Genomic DNA, 17,988 nt, shown 5'->3' on the forward strand with positions numbered 1-17,988 from the left:
AGGATGAGGAGAAATGGGCTAAAGTTGCGCCAGGGGAGTTTTAGGTTGGATGTCAGGAAGAACTTCTTTCCCAAAAGGGTTGTGAGGCACTGGGATGGGCTGCCCAGGGAAGTGGTTGAGTCACCATGCCTGGAGGGCTTTAACAGACGTTTAGATGTTGAGCTTAGCGATATGGTTTAGTGGAGGACTTGTTAATGTTAGGTCAGAGGTTGGACTCGATCATCTTGAGGTCTCTTCCAACCTAGACAATTCTGTGATTCTGTAAAAATTATTGACATTTTTCCTCACAGGCACGGCAGGAATGAACGTCCGGCAGCACCGGGCACCTCCCCTCCTGCACAGCCTCGTCCCCATCCAGAAATGTCTCCTCCCAAGCACTGCGCCGTCATGGCACACGAGGAGCACAGCGTCCACAGGCTCCATCATCCCAATTTCTCTCCGCAGACGGTGCTGGGGGCTCCCACAGGCCATGCAAGGGGAGCCCGAGGAGCTCCAGCACTCGGGCAATGCCAGGGGTTGTGTGGGGACTGAGGGCAGGGCGGGGGCACGGGTGACAGCACAGAGGACTTGTCACAATGGGGGGACTGCTTTTAAGGCAGCCACAGGCAGCGCTGCTTCACTTTGTCCTGAGCCACTGGCGAGGTGAGTGAAGCAGCGGGGGGAAGGCTGGGCCGGGCCAGGGCCGGGGCACAAACACCAGCCCCCCGAGGGCTGCTGAGCCTGCAGCAAGGGCCCAGCCATTCTGGGCAGGGATCGTGGCTGTCACCGCCAGCTCTGGCCACAGTCCCTGCGGCCTCCCAGCTCCGTCACCCCCTCTCCTACCCGACTCCAGGGGGCTGTAGCTCCTGCCCCGGCTCCCCCGGCCGCCAGCCAGCTCCCACCCAGCCCCACTGACCCCCTTCTCTCTCAACTCTTGCAGACCATGGTTTCGGAACTCTTCTTTGCGTTGACTTTCCTGGGCCTAATTCAGAGCCCAGCGAATGTTGGCGATGAACTCGATGCGCCTACAACCGCGCGCATGCAGCAGCGCGCAGAGGAGCTGCAGGCTCGCATGGTGCAGCTGCTGCTGGAAATCGAGCAGATTGAGCAGGAGCACGGCGGGGCGCGTGTGGGAACCCTGCTCCTGTCGCTGCTGCAGCAGTGGCAGTTCTGGGTTGTGACTGGAGAGATCGTCCTGTTCTTTGTGCTCTGCCGCATGCTCATGAAGTTCTGCCGTGAGCAGCGCAGTGCAACCAGGAAAGGCATCTCTGGAAGGAAGGACGACGACAACTCCAAGGAAGACCCCAATGACATTCTGGATGCCCGGAACACCTCCAATGAAAGCCTCTCCGTCAAGCTCATGCTTGGTGTGAAACAAGACAACTTGGACACCTACCTGAGCTTTGAGTAGTCAGAGGCCGGCATTCACAGCAGCACGAGGTGGCCCCAGAGCTGCGCTGTGCCAGAGATGCTCTTCTTCAGGAAACACCTCAGCATGCTCGGCACACCTTCCACCTCCAACATCTGCAGCTCTGTGTCTGTATGCTGGTAGGCACCAACTTTGCCACCCGTGCCTCGACAACCGCTGTCACCCACCTCCTGACCTGACCACCATCCTCGTGGCAAGCACGCACAGGAGGGATTTCACCAGCGATGATTTTGGTGGCTGCGAGGCTGAAGGAGTGACACCCTGCTTGCCACATGCCCCAGAGCTGAGCACGCTGCCCATGGAGACGATGCTGCTCAGCTGGGAATTGCTCCTCCATGGCATCTCCGCAGCAAAACCACCCCTGGGGGAGGCACACCCCGTGCAGCTGAAGGCACCGCTGCAGGGGAACTTGAAGCAGAGACTGCTCTTTCCACCTGGACAGTGACCATCTGGGCTCCTGGGGAGTGTCCACTCACTCCAGGAGCTCTGCAGAAATTGCAATATCTTGCAATTGTTATTATATTGTTTATATGTTGTTTATTATTTATTGTAATATATGTTGTTTATTTGAACAAACGCTTTGTCTGTGAGTGTCTGTACCACACTGGGTCAGGAAATGCCACAGCCCCGGGGAGCATTTAGCTGAGGAGCTGATTCCGTGGGCTTCAATTGCACTCCTTCTGGAGCTACAGCTCTGCTGCCTGTCCTGGCTCCTCCAGCAGGGCAAGGAGAACAGCTCAGCACCCTCCTCAGTGCCGCATGTTGCCGGTGTGCTGCATGGAGTCTGAAGGGGAGACTTGTGCAACACGAGGCAAACCATGCCCTGGGAGCCCGATGGCTCCCATCGCAGTCCAAATGCTTCTTAAACTCCTGTCCCAGTGTGTGACCACCCTCTCGGTGAAGAACCTCTTCCTGATGTCCAGCCCAAACCTCCCCTGCCTCAGCTTGACCCCATTCCCTTGGGTCCTGTCACTGGTCACTAAAGAGAAGAGATCTCACTAAAGAGAAGAGATCTGCCCCTCCACTCCCCGTCGTGAGGAAGCTGTAGGCCGCCATGAGGCCTCCCCTCAGCCTCCTCTTCTCCAGGCCAAACAGGCCCAGTGGCCTCAGCCGCTCCTCGCACATCTTCCCCTCTGGGCCCTTCACCATCCTGTAGCCCTCCTCTGGACACTCTCCAACAGTTTCACGCCCTTTTTGTGCTGTGGTGCCCAGAACCGCACACAGTGCTCGAGGTGAGGCCGCACAGCACAGAGCAGGGCGGGACAATCCCTTGACTTCTCCTGATGGACTGCATGGGTGATCTGATCAAAAAAACAAAACCAAATTTGTTGACCCACCCCTCCTGAACCCATGTTGGTTGGGACCTATGACTGCACTGTCCCCCAGCTGTGCACCACATAACTCCCAGGAGAACGTTCTCCATAATTTGACCTGGCACTGAGGTGAGACTGACAGGCCTGGAGTTGCCAGGGTCTTCGTTCCTACCCTCCTAGGAAACTGGCACAACATTTGCCAGTTGACTGCGACCTCTCCAGATTCCCAAGACTGTTGAAAAATAATTGCGGGAGGTCCCACAAATAGGGAACACAACGTTATGACAGACTTCTGCTGGGTGCTCCTGCAGGCAGGATACTCAACCTCACCATCGCGAATAAAACAGCTTCACAGAAGATCCTGTCTGAAAAGTCAATAGGGCCATATGGGATCTACCCGAGGATACTGAGAGAACTGGCAGAGGAGCTCGCCAAGCCCCTATCCATCATTTATCAGCAGTCCTGGTTATCGGGGGAGGTCCCAGCTGACTGGCGGCTAGCAAACGTGATGCCCATCTACAAGAAGGGCCAGAGGGCAGACCCGGGGAACTATAGGCCTGTCAGTTTGACCTCAGTACCAGGGAAGCTCATGGAGCAGATTGTCTTGAGTGTCATCACACGGCACTTACAGGGCAAGCAGGCGATCAGGCCCAGTCAGCATGGGTTTATGAAAGGCAGGTCCTGCTTGACAAACCTGACCTCCTTCTATAACAAAGTGACACGCTTGGTGGATGAGACTTTCTGGACTCTAGTCCACCCAGCTTCCTGGAAGCCCTGCACAAGAGCAGTGGTTGTCCTAACAGTGTATCTGATATCGCACAGACTGAGGCATCCCACAGTCTTCCTCTCTGTAAGATTTCCAATCCACATTTTGTGAAGTATTGATGTATGAGAGTTATGAGTAATATTTTACAGTATAATATTCTTCTGAAGTTGTATGAAGAAAGTATATATCAACAAAAAGCTAAGATGCAAAGACTCATCACACCACATATTACTAATAGCAGAATATTCCACCACCAGCCCCAAACCCCAGAAGAGGTGCAGGAAGAATACACTCAAAATGAGGTAGTTGAATGAAAGTTCCATGTCTTACAAAATATTCTTCTCTATTAGGAGAAAAGAAAAGAAGAAAAAGTATTGCTATACCCATAGCAGACAGAGCTGCAAGAGAAAGAAGTTGGCAAACACCTACAGAACTGCTTTGAAAGTTTTCCCCTTCATTTTTCACTTAATAAAATGCTTCAATTTCAGCTCAAAATATTTCAGCTTGGCTTCTTAAAACTGAGAAATGTTATTTTTCCCATTTTCTGGTTTCAGGTTTTCTTCTCTCTCTCCTGTTATTACTTTCCCTTCTCCAGAAAGGGTAAAGAGGTATGAGATACTAGGAATACAAAGTCACACTTTTTAATTTGTGTAAGATTTTAAAGCTAGAAATATAAGTTTTGTATATTTTATATATATATTTATATATATATAAAGCCAGTGTAAAATTGGGATTAAAGAAAAGGAGGTTTTAATTGTTAATCTCTAGTGTTTTATTAAAAAAAAAAAAAAACACTATGTAAAGATGCCTTTCTGGAAAAGGGAAGATATAACCTGATCAATAGCATTCACACCCCAAAAAAAGTCAAATTGATTAATTTAGTCAATTAATATTTTATTCAAGTCTAAATATCTCAGAGGTCTTGGGGGGAAACAACTTGTTTATTTTTCTATTCATTGTGACAAATGCTTGGCTACACCTGAGTTTTTGCTGTTGATATTAACAATTTCTGTTTCAGACTCACATGCTACCGCTTTAAAAACAACGGGGCCTTTTCAGTCAAAAAATATCAGTGGAACAGTAATACTTATTTACAACCTTATCTCAAATTTGCTTTACTCAAGATAGAATGGGACATCAGCAATCGTTCACAAACTGTAGGTATGGATAAACCTAAATGATTTTGAACAGCAGTGAGGTGTTCAGAGCAGAGATGATGCATCAGAGATGATTACTCCAGTAATTAAGATAGTAGTAGACTGTTTGCCTCTTACAGATGAGCTATTAGAGGCTGCATGGTCATATGCATGTAATTTTGGATCTGCATTCAAAGCAGACTTTTGGCTGTGGTACCCCACATTTGCCCATATGCAGGAGTGACTGTAAAGATGCACAACAACGTTGTCTCACACCTACAAGGTCAGGATGCTCAGACACTGTACTTTGCTCTTACCTTTTCATTCCCTCTCACACACATTGTAAATACACATACTAGATCTGCACTACCTACCGGTCTCCCAACCCAGCTGTACATGAAGTTAAGTCTTCTGTACTAACAGAGTTAGCATTAGTTGAAATAAAATCTAGGACTTCTAAGTCTTATTACTTCTCAAAAAAAAATTCAAAGAATTAAATATTCAAGGAAACAGAGAATGTCCTTTTTAGAAACGCATGAAGAAAGAAGAATCATGGCAGGGTGGACGAAAAATAGCATGCCTATTTGGAAGGGAAGCCATTAAAGTAAACAAGATACTCTCATTACAAAAGTATGCGAACAATGGTTAGTTTCACTTTAGTGAACTTTCAAAAGACTGCCTGTACTCATAATACAAGGTGTACCAGCCTTAGAAAGCCATCCATCAAACAAAGCAAGCTCAAGATCAAGCACAAGCATTTGTTAGTTGAGCTTTTTGACTTCAGCTGCACGCTTCTGAACTAGAAGGTTTTAGCCTGGATCTACAACCTTTAAGGTTGAATATAATGTCCTGCAATCCACCACTCCATCCCCCACACACCTCCTGCTTTCATAATACAGGCTTCACTTTTACTTGCGACTGGACAAATACTCTGCAGCACACATTTCTGGCTCCCAAGGAAAACATTAGGGAGTGGGCGTGCTTCCTTAAGATTGTATTGTGCTTAAAGATAAGCCAAGCAGAAAACAAAGAGCACATTATAAGCAACTGGAATAGTGGCTTCTGAAGTTTCCAACACTTAAATAAGTTTAAAGTATAGTGGATATTAATGACAAACACTTTTTTGGTTAACAACTGTACCATTGCTTTTCACTGGATGAATTGGCAGGGGACAGACCTTTCTGATAATGATGCATTTAGCCAAGGCTGTGCTTATGATACTAAGCAGTGAGGTGAAAATCAGTGATATTGTAGCACGTGTCTACTGTAGGAAATACAACCTAGAATAGAGATAATACAGATACATTTACTTCGGTAAGCGAGACACCAAGTTTATTACTTTTCAATGCAGACCAGAGCTCCAGAAAGTCTTCCAAGAAGCTGATCCATTGAAATGGAACAGTAGATAGGTGAGATGGGTTAGACTTATTGCATAGTCATTATTAAGGAAGCCTAGCAAGCCCTTTTCAAAAAAAAAAAAAAAAAAAAAAAGAACTCTGATGTTTGCAAAAAGCTTCTGACAGCTGGCAAGCAGAGCATCTTTCTAACTCAAAGAGCCCTTTTCTTTGTCTCAAATTCAAATTCTTTTCTGTTCACATTGATATGAAATTCTTAAAAACCTCCATTTCCTTTCTCTAGTCTGCCAAAATAGCTATTAAATGCAAAGGTGGCTGATTAAGGTCTCAAAGGAACACAAAGTTTGGCATGATTTTAGTTTTAAGTGATAGACTCTGCAAGTTAAACCATTTGTTTTAAATTCCATTATCTGAAATATACTACCTTAGAACAGCTTGTAACGCACAGGGAAGATAAAGAGCAGTGATTTTGGAAAAAAAAAAAAAGAGTTCTCCACCTACGAAGACTACATTCAGATCTGCTATTTGGAAAAGGAAAAATCTCCTCCTACCTTTCTACTGTAGTGGTTTGGTTTTTTGTTTTTTTTTTTTGTTGTTGTTGTTGTTTTTTAAAAAAGTTCACAAATGGAAACCATGAGGGACAAGATGGAGGACAAAAAAAGTAGCTTAATAATTTGGTTACATGCCTTTGAAATGCTTAAAATACATCTTGTAATTCAGGTAATTATACATCAGATAAGCCACATGGACTCTGTTTTGGGCATATTATGGGGGTACTATTGTCAAAAGAAAGATTGAGAACAACTGACATGGTATAATATGTGGTTCTTTGCAGCCTGCCAATAAGCAAAGCGGGAAAAGACTCAAAAAAAGTCACATTTTAAATTTCCTTTGCCATTAATTTTAAGTGTCGTGGATTTAACTGTATTAGAAGGAAAAAAAACATTTCTTAAAATTTATGTTTCAAATGTCCACTAGACAGAGACAAATACTGATTTTGAGAGGCAAGACATCACAGAGAACATGCAAAGAAAAGCACTACAATTAGAAGCAAAACAGTTTTCCCCTACTCCACCAAAACTGCATTGAGTCCAAACATTTATCACAGGCAATCTAGGAAGAATCTTTCTTGCCACCATACATCAATTCTCTTACAAAGGTCAAAATCACTGACAGAATACTGGATGTTGGATCTATCATTTTCATAATAAAAAGGATCTAAGACTTCAGCTGGTCTAACACCTGGCTAAATTTAGAGACAGGGGGGATGGACAAGATGTTTTATATATTCATGTTGAGCAATACTGAACTGCAGTATTCATTTTTATCCTCAGAGGAGATAATGCTAACTACTATGCTGAGCACTTTAGATCCTTATCATGCCATAATGTAACGTCCTGGCAAAATAAATAGTACCCTTTCAATAAGTACTCCTTCTGGGAACACATATAAGAATTGAAGTGATTATAAAGTAATTAAATATTTAAATCTAGCGTTCTGGGATTGTTTTGGCATTTCTTGTGTTGGTAAGAATTGCTCTGAGCTACTGAAAAATCTGGATTAGAAACAGGATATGAAAGAAAATCTATTTTGCAAACAAAGGCCAGGCTGGGATTTGCCACAGCTTGAAACTAGCCAAAATACTTCCAAATATCACCTTGAAAGAAAATTGAGATTTGTCTGTCTGAGGAGAAGGATGAAAACTGTTGGCTTGCTTGCTACACACAGCCCAAACTCTCACCCTACCTCTCCTGCATTTTTGTGCACCATGACAGCAATTTAGACGCCAGACACTCTTCTGAGTAACAGACATTCCCAATTTCCCTCTGCAGGGCCTTGTGTCCTCCAGATCTATGGGCAATTTCCAAGTCCAGTTTCTGCAACAAGCCTGGTAAGATATGGCAGAGAATTTAAAGGCATGGCATGTGCACACCTCCTCTGCAGAGAAAAAGTTCTTTGTTCAAAGCTTGCTGCCTCTTCTTCCTCTCTTCAGTTATCTTTATGTAGCTTTAAGTTATGGTGTATGTGCTCTTTGCACATTTCTTCAGCTTAAATATATATTTATATCTGGCTGTAAGCCAGGTCTTTAATAATGAGATTTGTATTAAAAGCATCAGCCTGCCATCTAGAATCTAGTTTCTACAGCCCTGCGATGCATAGTATAGCCATAAGTAAGCTACTTTTGGTTTGCACTGTTATCTTATTTCATAGGACTAAGACACAAAGTGAAGATCCCTTTTGTGTCTTGATACATGGGTTTCATTTTGCTGCCCATTTATTCCATGCCCCAGAGCAACACAAAAATGGTGAAAAGCAGATACATGGATTAAACTCACAGTATGGAAAGAAAAGTTTGAAGCAAGATCATCTCAAGGGATGCTTTAAGGAAGCAAAAAGGAATGATTAAAGTATGTAACTTCCTCAAGAGTTATTTTGTTAATATTGTCACGGGTTGGTGAACACAAGATATTAAAAAGAAACAGCCCTTTTTAACGTATGAACAGATTCCAGGCAAAATTATCCTAACTGAGCCTCTGCACATTGCAGGCTTCACAGCTCCATGCTGCTGCTCCTCCCACATGGGCAGCTTCAATTAAAAAAAAGTCTTCATCAACTTCTCCTTAATTGCCACTGTAAAGTTTTTAAGGTGTTATGGTAACTGCATGGCATCTTCTACCACACTAGGCATCAGGCCTTTAGATATGTAAAACAGCAAGTTCTAGACTGACAACTGCTTCTGGGAAGAGCCTCTGAGACTGGGGTAGAGAGAAACAACAGTGGTGATTTCTGTGTGTAAATCAGGGCAGCTTCATTCTTTCTCCCAAGCATGCCTACAGAAGTCCCTGTCCACATTCTCAGCTTTTTACAGGGTGATGAGGAGGAAAGGAGAGAGAATTATATTAGCAAATCTCCTCTGCAGAAGAATTTTAGGAGTTCAGACAAATATCCATTAGAAACCAGCCAATAGTTTAATTTGCCTCTTCATTGGAAAGGAAAAGTTGAAGTGTCCTAGATCTTCATGAGGTCTCAACATCTCCCGAGCTTTGCAAATAACTGAACCTGAAAGACATGGGTGTCAAAAATAGCTTGCATATTTTTCTGTTTACTCATAGTAAGTACAGACCACAGGAGCAAGTTGAAGTCCTGCTTTTTCTTTACTCAATTTTTCAAATGAAGCAAAAATTCTCTTTCCAAGGTGAATAAACTTAAGCCATAAGTAAAGTCCTGCTTAAATATTGACACAGAACAGTATATTCTCTACTACCCACTGTTTAGTTAGCAATTAAAGTATTAGATAACGAGGCACATGTACACAGCTGGATGGAGAAACCTCAAATTTCTGAACAGTGTCCCAGTTTCAAGAGTCGGCATGGAATCAAAATGACCCGTATCTTGCCACTGCTAACATATTTAGATTAAGTACACAGATACCAAATTCCTCACATGATTTATTGACTATGTAATGCTAATTTTCATACCCACTCAATTTGTGCAGTCTCATTTTTTGCTAGGTACTGTGTGAAGCAACTTATCCAGCATATGAAAATATTGAAGACGAACAGGGTCATTGACTTATTCTTGGTTTTTCCCCAGCCCCAAGAATAACCTGTGAATGTCCCAGTAACTGGACAAAGCACATGCTTTACTATGCAGATCGATAGGCAGAGGACTTGAACAAGATGTTGGACTACAGAGCAAGGCCTCAGTCCCAGGGCACCTTCCAAAACCAAAGCCCTTTTCAGAGGTTCCTACTTTCATGCCCCACACATGCACAGGCCTTCCCTATGCCCCTTGTTCATTGCCCACCACTTGCACTGGTGCAGCAACTTGCGATGCTATGCTGACAATTGTGTTAGCACAGTGATTAAAGTTAGAAAACTGGAAGCAAGAATAAGGGGCAACTGTTTTACAGAGCTATTTCTGTTGAATGGGATTCTCAAGGAACAGGAGAGAGGTACCTATATTCCACTCAAATGCAAAGGGAACAGTTGATCTGATGCTTCACTACAACATAAAAAAGAACACAAACTTCAGCATAATTCACCCAACACTCTCATCGTTGAAGTATTTGAGACTCAACATCAGAATATAACAATGCACTGCAGCTCTATTTCATGAGATATTACTCAAAGAATGGCAGCAAAGTTATAGTTAAAAATGACATATTTAGCCATAGTCACACTGATGAGGAGAGACAGTCGTAAATAACATTTATGCCCTGACAAAAATAAGGTTCTTAAATAATGTTCTTTCAGTGCTATTGAAAAAGCTAGCTTGCAGCTTGGAACGCACCAAGTTTCTGACTCATTCCTGTGAAAACTCAATAATTATTTTAAAAAATAACCAAACACAGGTTGTATAACAGAAATCATTGAAGTATACAATTCCCCAAATACAGCTGTGAGGTCAGGAGGTCAGACCCGCTCCCACTCACTTCCCTAGCTATATACTGCAATATCTTTACCAAATTACACAGCAAACCAAGCACATAAGACTGTTTGATTATCAGTTGAGCATTTCACCAGAATTGCAGTGTTTAATAGGCTTGCGCAAGACTTGGGATACGAGGAGAAGCTGAGAGACTTGCTTAACATGCTTGTGTGGTGCACAAGTCTCTGAACTATGGGGTAGGCTTAGGGGACAGAATGACTGACTGCATGGGCCTTGCTGCCTGCAGCAGAAATGTCTGGTCCTCAAGGGAACATAAATTTACTGTTCTTGTTTTCATATCCATTTGTCACAGCAAAGAATGTATGCTGCCTCCTCCCAGCACAGTTCAAAGCTACATGGACTGAGCGTGGTGTACTGGGGCTGCTACAATAAAGTTGGAATTGTTCATTCTCTGAACTCTGTGTTCACTTAAATAATTTGTGAAAAAGAGATCCATCACAGAAGAAGTCACAGTGTATGGTCCTATTTAACAGCAGGTCTTCCTTAGGATAGCATGAATTTCACAAAGCAGCACTTCAGGTATAACTAGGAACCAAAGGTAACACAGCACAGGATCAAAACCTGGTTTCTTCAGGACAAAAATTTGGCTTTCTGATGAGGAAAGTACCTTGCAGCAAGTGTGGGAGCACTTGAAAAGGGACAGTAAACGCTCCTCTACAGCTCCAAAGGACATGCTTTTGTTCTGCCCCTCCAGGAGCCCTGAAGCTGAGAGGCAGCTCTCTCACAGTTTGCTCACCCTTAATCTTCCTTCAGTGCAGCAACACTTATTACACTTAATTAAAATCATCTACAAGCTACAGGGGTAGTCAGAGCAGATCTTTCAAGGCCCTGTGTGAGCTCATTTCTGGCAAAGCCCCCATCCCAGGATACAGGGCTGAATGCTACTTTGACCTGGTAGCTCTTCACAGGACCACAGCTCTGAGAGCAACCCTGCTCCCTTGTCACCTACAAAGGGGACCCATGAAGCAGCAGAATGAGCATTTCAAGCATGGCCCACGTGCATGAATGGCTCTTCCCAAAAGCAGTGGCCCCGACCTGGCTTTGGCAAGCTTCCTTTGCTGTGACAAGGCAGCAAAGTTAAACACTTTGTAAGAGCCCAACCAAGAAAGCCATTTGCAGATGCGTGCCCTAGCAGTGAATCCCCAGCCCTCCACGCCCCCATACCTCCTGTCTCCAGCAGGGACAAACCCCCACACTGCACAAAGCCCTGGGGATGCATTCTGTCACACTGACACAGAGAACACTGACTTTCCCTCTAGATGCTGTGTCGGCAGGAATAGTCAATACAAAGGGTTTGAATCTGCTCTCCCTCCTCCCAGTGAGAATCAATAGTAATTTAATTGAAATATAACGAGCCATTAAAGCCAGGATCAGGATGACAGGATGTATACAACAGAAAAAGCATAACATGAAATTAAATACGGTCTACAATTTATAATTGTTTGACAGGTCATCTTTGAATGAGCTCTAGGCACCCTAACATGTGAAAACATATTTGTACGTATTACTAGAGAGCATGTCACAGCATTAGGTGCAAGCTTATAACAGAACACAACTGTAAAATACAAAGAGATTGATAAAAAACTGACTTAGCAAAGAAACAGATCCAAATGATACCTGGCTACTTGTAAATTCTGACTAGCTGCAATGGTGCTTATCTGGCCATATCAACATCTATAACCCTGTTCCTCAGAGAGGGATCAGATGAGCTATTCCCAAAGATCACTTGTTGTCTATCACAGAACAGCTTGGTGACTAAACTAGAGCCACTGCTATTGCAGTATTACGCCAGCTGCCACAGTGACCAACCTTCAGCAACTATCAAACACAAAATTCAGTTTTGCTTCAGCACTAGTTAAAGGAATAAACTGATAGGAGCTTAGAAACATCACACTATTGCTACACAAGAATAAAAGACCTATATTTATATAGCTATTGTAAGAAAACATATTTACATAGCTTGCTTAAGTTTTTGTTCAAGGGGAAAACAGGTGGGACAAGAGAGTTTGATCACTTCACCGATATGAATACATAAAATTATCAGATATTAAAATTTTTATCTTTCACATTCCAGAGTACTTATTTTCCAGCCCTGGGCCTCAGCAGTATCTCCCGCTTTTACAGAAATAAATACTTCTACACAAGGCTTCAAGGGTCCTTCCCAAACAGGTGCCACAAAGCCAAGCTACTCAGTCCCCCAAACGAGCCCCCTACCAAGCACCCACTCGGTGCCAACAAAGCAACACAAGATAAAAGCATCACGGCATGGAGCCAGCAGCCCAGCAGAAAGAGCACCTTAGGCAAACAGAGACCAAGCTCTCCAGAGCTGAAGCACCACCTCAAGTATGCAGAGACTTGCAGCACGCTCACATGAGGATCTAGGGACCAGCGGGCACACTCACCTCACAGGCAGGTGGACGTGGTCCGGTACGAAGCAGAGCCAGTCCCAGGGCAGATGTGAGTCAGCGGTCCAGAGCCCCCTCCTCCAGGTGACCCCTCCAACGTGAGGTCCTGCTTTCATCCCTGCTGGCATACAGCCACCACGCTTTAAATCTTGCAGCCCACGAGGCCAAGGCCAAGTTCCACTGTTACAAAGAAGAAAACAAGAACAAAAGAGACTGATCAGCTCAAGGAGAAAGCTCAGGTACATATATTACCACTCCTCAAGAGCCACTATCACACCTTACCTCCTGTGTCCCAGCACCACAGCAATACAATGACCCCACAGAGGCAGCCCTAAGCCAGCGACATCCAGCTGCAGCCCTTTTGCAATCACCAAACCATGCAACTCAGTGCACCTGCTCAACCTTATTGCCAAAACCCCCACCAAGGGGTGGCTGCTCTCTTTTCATAAATAAATAAATAAATAAATAGCTTTCGTTTGTTCTTTATTTTACGTTTTTAATAAAGTAGCTGAGAAATGCTTCTTCTGAATAATAAATGAAGTAAAAGTAGACCTCTTTGTTGCTCTCTGGAATTTCAAGTTTCCTGCATAAAAGCATCAGCAAAGCAGCTGCAACCCAGAAAAATGAAAGACACCCCAACCTCCAAGTATTCCTAATTACACAACAGACACTATTAAAGACACTAGGAACAAGCATCTATTCTGAACACAACCTCATCCTGCTTTCAGCAAATACTTTTGATATCCGTGTTGCTTTGGAGCTCCACATTGAGCTGGTGTTTCTCATTTGATTAATAGTAACAGATGTAACAACAGCTTTACCATGTGAAAGATAGGTATAAATGGGAGAAAAATCTAGTCATGAGGAGAAATAAAGGGGTGTGACGAGGAGTTCAGAAAATCACTTTTAATAATGGTTTAAAGCTCATATAGGGGAATATTATCAAACACTACAGCATGGCATCTACAGTCCCTGAATATACAGATTGCCTCTGAGAGCACTGACTCAGACTGGCACTGAGGCCTGATTATACCATCTGGAAGACATCAGTAGATTGGCACTTGTTGGTTTAGATCTTTTTTTTTTTCTCCCAATTAGCCATTTCCAGGAAAGACATCAATATAATTTTGCTTACAGAATCATAGATATAAGAAAGACTTTACATGTAATCTAACATCAGTAGATGCTGAACTGTTCCTCAAACCCTGCACATTTAAAAGCTAGGTTAAAAATGTCTCTAAAAATAATCTCACCTCCCTTGAACTGTTTCAAAATGTACAGGCCTCCTGTTAGGCTGTCTTCCAAAAGCAAAAGCTTAGAGAAGATCTTGAAATCTATTGTGCTCAAGGTTATATTCAAAACTATGAAGTAATGATTTGCTTACTACTTGATATTTTCACAACAGAAGAAAATCCTGAACACCAAATACAGAATCTTTGTTAAAGACAGCTTTTTTTAGACGGAATTAGTTTCTAATCAAGTGGCCACAGACAGAAACTGTAACAGCAACTTAATCCTGCTTTAGACACAGAATGTAGGAGGTACAGCTGGTACTAAGTACTTTTCACAGATTCAGCATGCATGCATTGATGCAGCCTTTTTTGTTATTCATTTATATTACTTTATTCATTCATACCTGCTGAAGCTTTCATTTACCTTGATAATTCAGACACTTAAATTGTTGGGCTTCCAGAGATTCCTTCCAACCTCAATCATTCTGTGATTCTTTAGTTTTAATATGACCTCAGGATCCATGCCTTGCACATCCAATAGCTGATCAATACAATGATAACATGGGCATATATATTTCAACAGAGTACAAGTGAAGGCTTGTTCTTTAGCTTTGGGATACATTTGGTAAAGTTTGTGGGGTTTTTAATTGTTCTTCTCTGAAATATATACCTAATCTGGCAATTTGTGATTCTTGCTACTCCAAAAGGATAAAGGAACACAGATTTACCAGACTGGAATTGGGATCTCAGCTTTTGGCCATTTGACAGTTAACCAGCTTTGAAAAGAATGCATATTTAGGAGTAGAACAAATTCACTGGTTGCCCAAATGAATGCTTCAGATAATAAAGTATTTGACAGATTTAATTTACCTGAATTTAGAGAACCCATGGGCAGATTACAACCCGACTGGATGTTCTCATTATTAAAAACAGGACAGGATTTCTATTCTGACATTTCTCTTTTTCTCTTCTTTCACCAACTGTTCATAGAGCTGCTCAATGCTCTGTCCTAAAGCTGTTTCATCTGGCACTGACTTGTAAACACAGAGCTGCTCCCCACCCCATCTCCCCAGCAATATTTTCCAGACACTGCGACCAGTTCTTCTGCCCCTCTCAGACCAATACCTCCAGGTGTTTGGGAGCAACCTTGGGAACCAGCCCTCCCCATGGCTTGAGACCAAGCACACAAAGGTTATCTACAGTAACCTTCTCCAGTGGCAGCAAAACTGTTGTCAAGGCCCTCTTTTCCAGTCGTGTGCCTGACATCTCCCACCCCTTTGATAGCACCTACTGATTTAAAAATTGACGCAACTGCTCTCTGAGTTGTTCATATTCAGCAAAAGAAAGGAGCAATTATAATTCTCTATAGTTTTCCTTTTTTTTTTTTCAAAATTAATCTTGCGTTATTATTACAAGGCAAAATTATTGGCATTAATCCCTTCCTCGTTATCACTTCAACACCTGTTGCAATCAGGCAGGAGTGCTGCATTCACATTTTTCTCTCTTCTTTTTAGGGAGCTGGGCAAGCACCCGCAATGCAAGCATGGCAAATGCAAAGCATAGCTTCTGCTGAAGCCACTGACTTTAAAGGTTGTTTTTCTAAATGTTCAGAGATGGTAAGAATTGAGCTCTCTTAGTGTGTGAGTGCCAAAGAAGTAGAAGCAAGGCCAAAGTGAATTCTATTCAAAATCCAAACAAATAATCCTGGAATATTTTGGCAAACGGTTGCCATGTCTAGTTCATGTCTAGATTTCACATTGCCAAACTGATGAGAGACTCCTGCTGTCTACAACATTGTCCAGGAAGACATCTTCATATATATTATGAAGATAGGAATATTCATATATTCCTATATATATAATATATATATTCATAGGAATTCACATATATTATGAATATATATTATGAAGATGTCTTCCTGGACAATGTTGAATTTGGAAGGTGACTTGAAATTTACCAAAAAAGATAAAAATAAAAAAATATCCAGAATTAATTGACAACCATTAACATTTATTTGTCTATATTTGCTATGGAGTTTTTCCTCCTTGGGACAATTTTGGCATGAGCATCATTTGCATTGGTGTGGAGATGGGCCCAGGCAGGTAATCTAGGGCTGCAGGATGTCCTGCTTGCACTGGATTCATTCCTGTTCATGAGAAGATAACCCACTCCATGGCCATGGGTGTGTGTGGGGGGTTGCTTGACATAGGGCAGTGAAGATATCTAAAACCCCTTTCCCACAAGCCATCTCCTTCTCATTTACACAGAAGACACTAAAATAATACTGCTGATAAAGAATAAGCTAGATGTGTATACAGAACATACCTTATCCTCCAAAGAATGATTTATAGTACAGATAGGGTGTAGTGACTCAGAGCAAGGAGATAACCTTTCCCCTTCTACTTTAAAACATGCTAGCTCCAACTCATTCTCATAGCCATGGTTACCTTAGAATAATTAAATTATTCTGTAATAGTTAAAATAAGGACAACTTCTTCAAGCTGGAAATCTGCTTTATATCCTTAACCACTTAGTTTTGCAACTACAGTCAGCTGGCATCACTTGCTTTACTTGTTAACACCACCTGATCTCAGTGTGTATGCCAGGTTATCAAAAAAAATAATAAATAAAATAAATAAAAATGCAGTCATGACTAAATTGCTTTGGATGTCGGTTTAAACTTGCAGAGTCCTCAGCAGAGTTACTGCATTGTTGCTGGCAGAGAGCAGGATGCTTCATCCAGGAGCTGTGCACTGGCTCCTTTTAGGCTCATGAGGTTGCTGACATTTTTGCTACGTGCCAAGTTCATATTATTATATCTGTATTTTTTTTTAAAAAGTCATAGGTATCCAGATATCCTGCTAGTCACTATTTGAAAGTGAACATCCCATGAGAAGAATTTATCTAAAGGCTGTTCTAATAACTTAGCAATCATTTAAAAAATTTGGAGTGTTTTTTGCATGTTCCTCTTACAACATCAGTGTTGAAACTACATTTTTTTATAAACTCATTTTCTTCTTTATCTAAAACAAAATGTTCTATGCTGATCAAATTGAGGAGCCAGTCTTTTCAGATACAAACAAGATGCTTCTATGCTGTGTGTGAAGATTAACTCTATGCAGAGAAGGCAATGCCTCCAGACAATTAATTCCATCCTTATCAATTAGCTGGTGGGGTGGAAGGAATTTTATCTGGTAGAATTGGAAAGGGAGCTGCTCTGAAAACTTGGAATATTTTGCTAATTGACCTCACAGTAGGGACACTACTGTGTGTATACAAGATCTCAAACCATTTGAATAACTCCTCTGCCCAAATGTAAATAAAGCACAACAAAAAATGTCTAACAAGTCCATGAATGTTTATATTAATTTAATTAGATCTCAGTTTTAGGATGAAGTTAAGAGCCTAACAACACAGATAAAAGTATAAGCCCTCATCCAATGAAAAAGTCATCCAAAATATTTCTTTACACCATATCTTTCAGTAAGTCTCATTAGAGGAGCTGAGAAGAAAATAACTTCTCTAATAAAGCAATTATTCAGATATGGCAGTAATGGTAATGGTGTTCTGGTAACACATCGTGTTCTTGAGGACCTTGTAGAACTTAGGAAAAGATGGAGAATTTCTTGTGCTCTTTGGCTATCTGCAGATCGAAGTGACAGATGTAACAGCAGCATATGATATTGGTCAAAGAAAACTAGCCTCAAGTGGGTGCTTTTCACTGACTGCCAAAATGCAGCAGCCTTGAAATGTTCCTGTAAGAAGAGGAAGATTTAGAAGTGTCTCTCTGATTCCCACTGTTCCAGCTGCTTCTCAGACTTATGGCTTCAAACTACAATCCAGCTGCTGGTATTTTCATTCCAATTAAGTTCTGAGTGTTTTTTAAACAAAATATTTTCATAGAGTGACTATTAAGAGATT

General features: G+C 42.3%; 1 long non-coding RNA gene across 1 annotated transcript in view; it reads right to left on the minus strand.

The window, feature by feature from the left end:
* The window catches only part of LOC137859680 (uncharacterized), a 149,849-nt gene extending 136,587 nt beyond the window's left edge, over positions 1–13,262 (minus strand). Inside the window, exons 1-2 of the long non-coding RNA XR_011098467.1 lie at positions 13,118–13,262; positions 12,833–13,015 (exon numbers count right to left, since the gene is read on the minus strand). This is a non-coding gene — a long non-coding RNA (uncharacterized lncRNA). The remainder of the gene's footprint in view (positions 1–12,832; positions 13,016–13,117) is intronic.
* Positions 13,263–17,988: the final 4,726 nt, after the last annotated feature.

The sequence above is a fragment of the Anas acuta genome, chromosome 7 (assembly GCF_963932015.1).
Source record: "Anas acuta chromosome 7, bAnaAcu1.1, whole genome shotgun sequence".
NCBI lineage: Eukaryota > Metazoa > Chordata > Aves > Anseriformes > Anatidae > Anas > Anas acuta.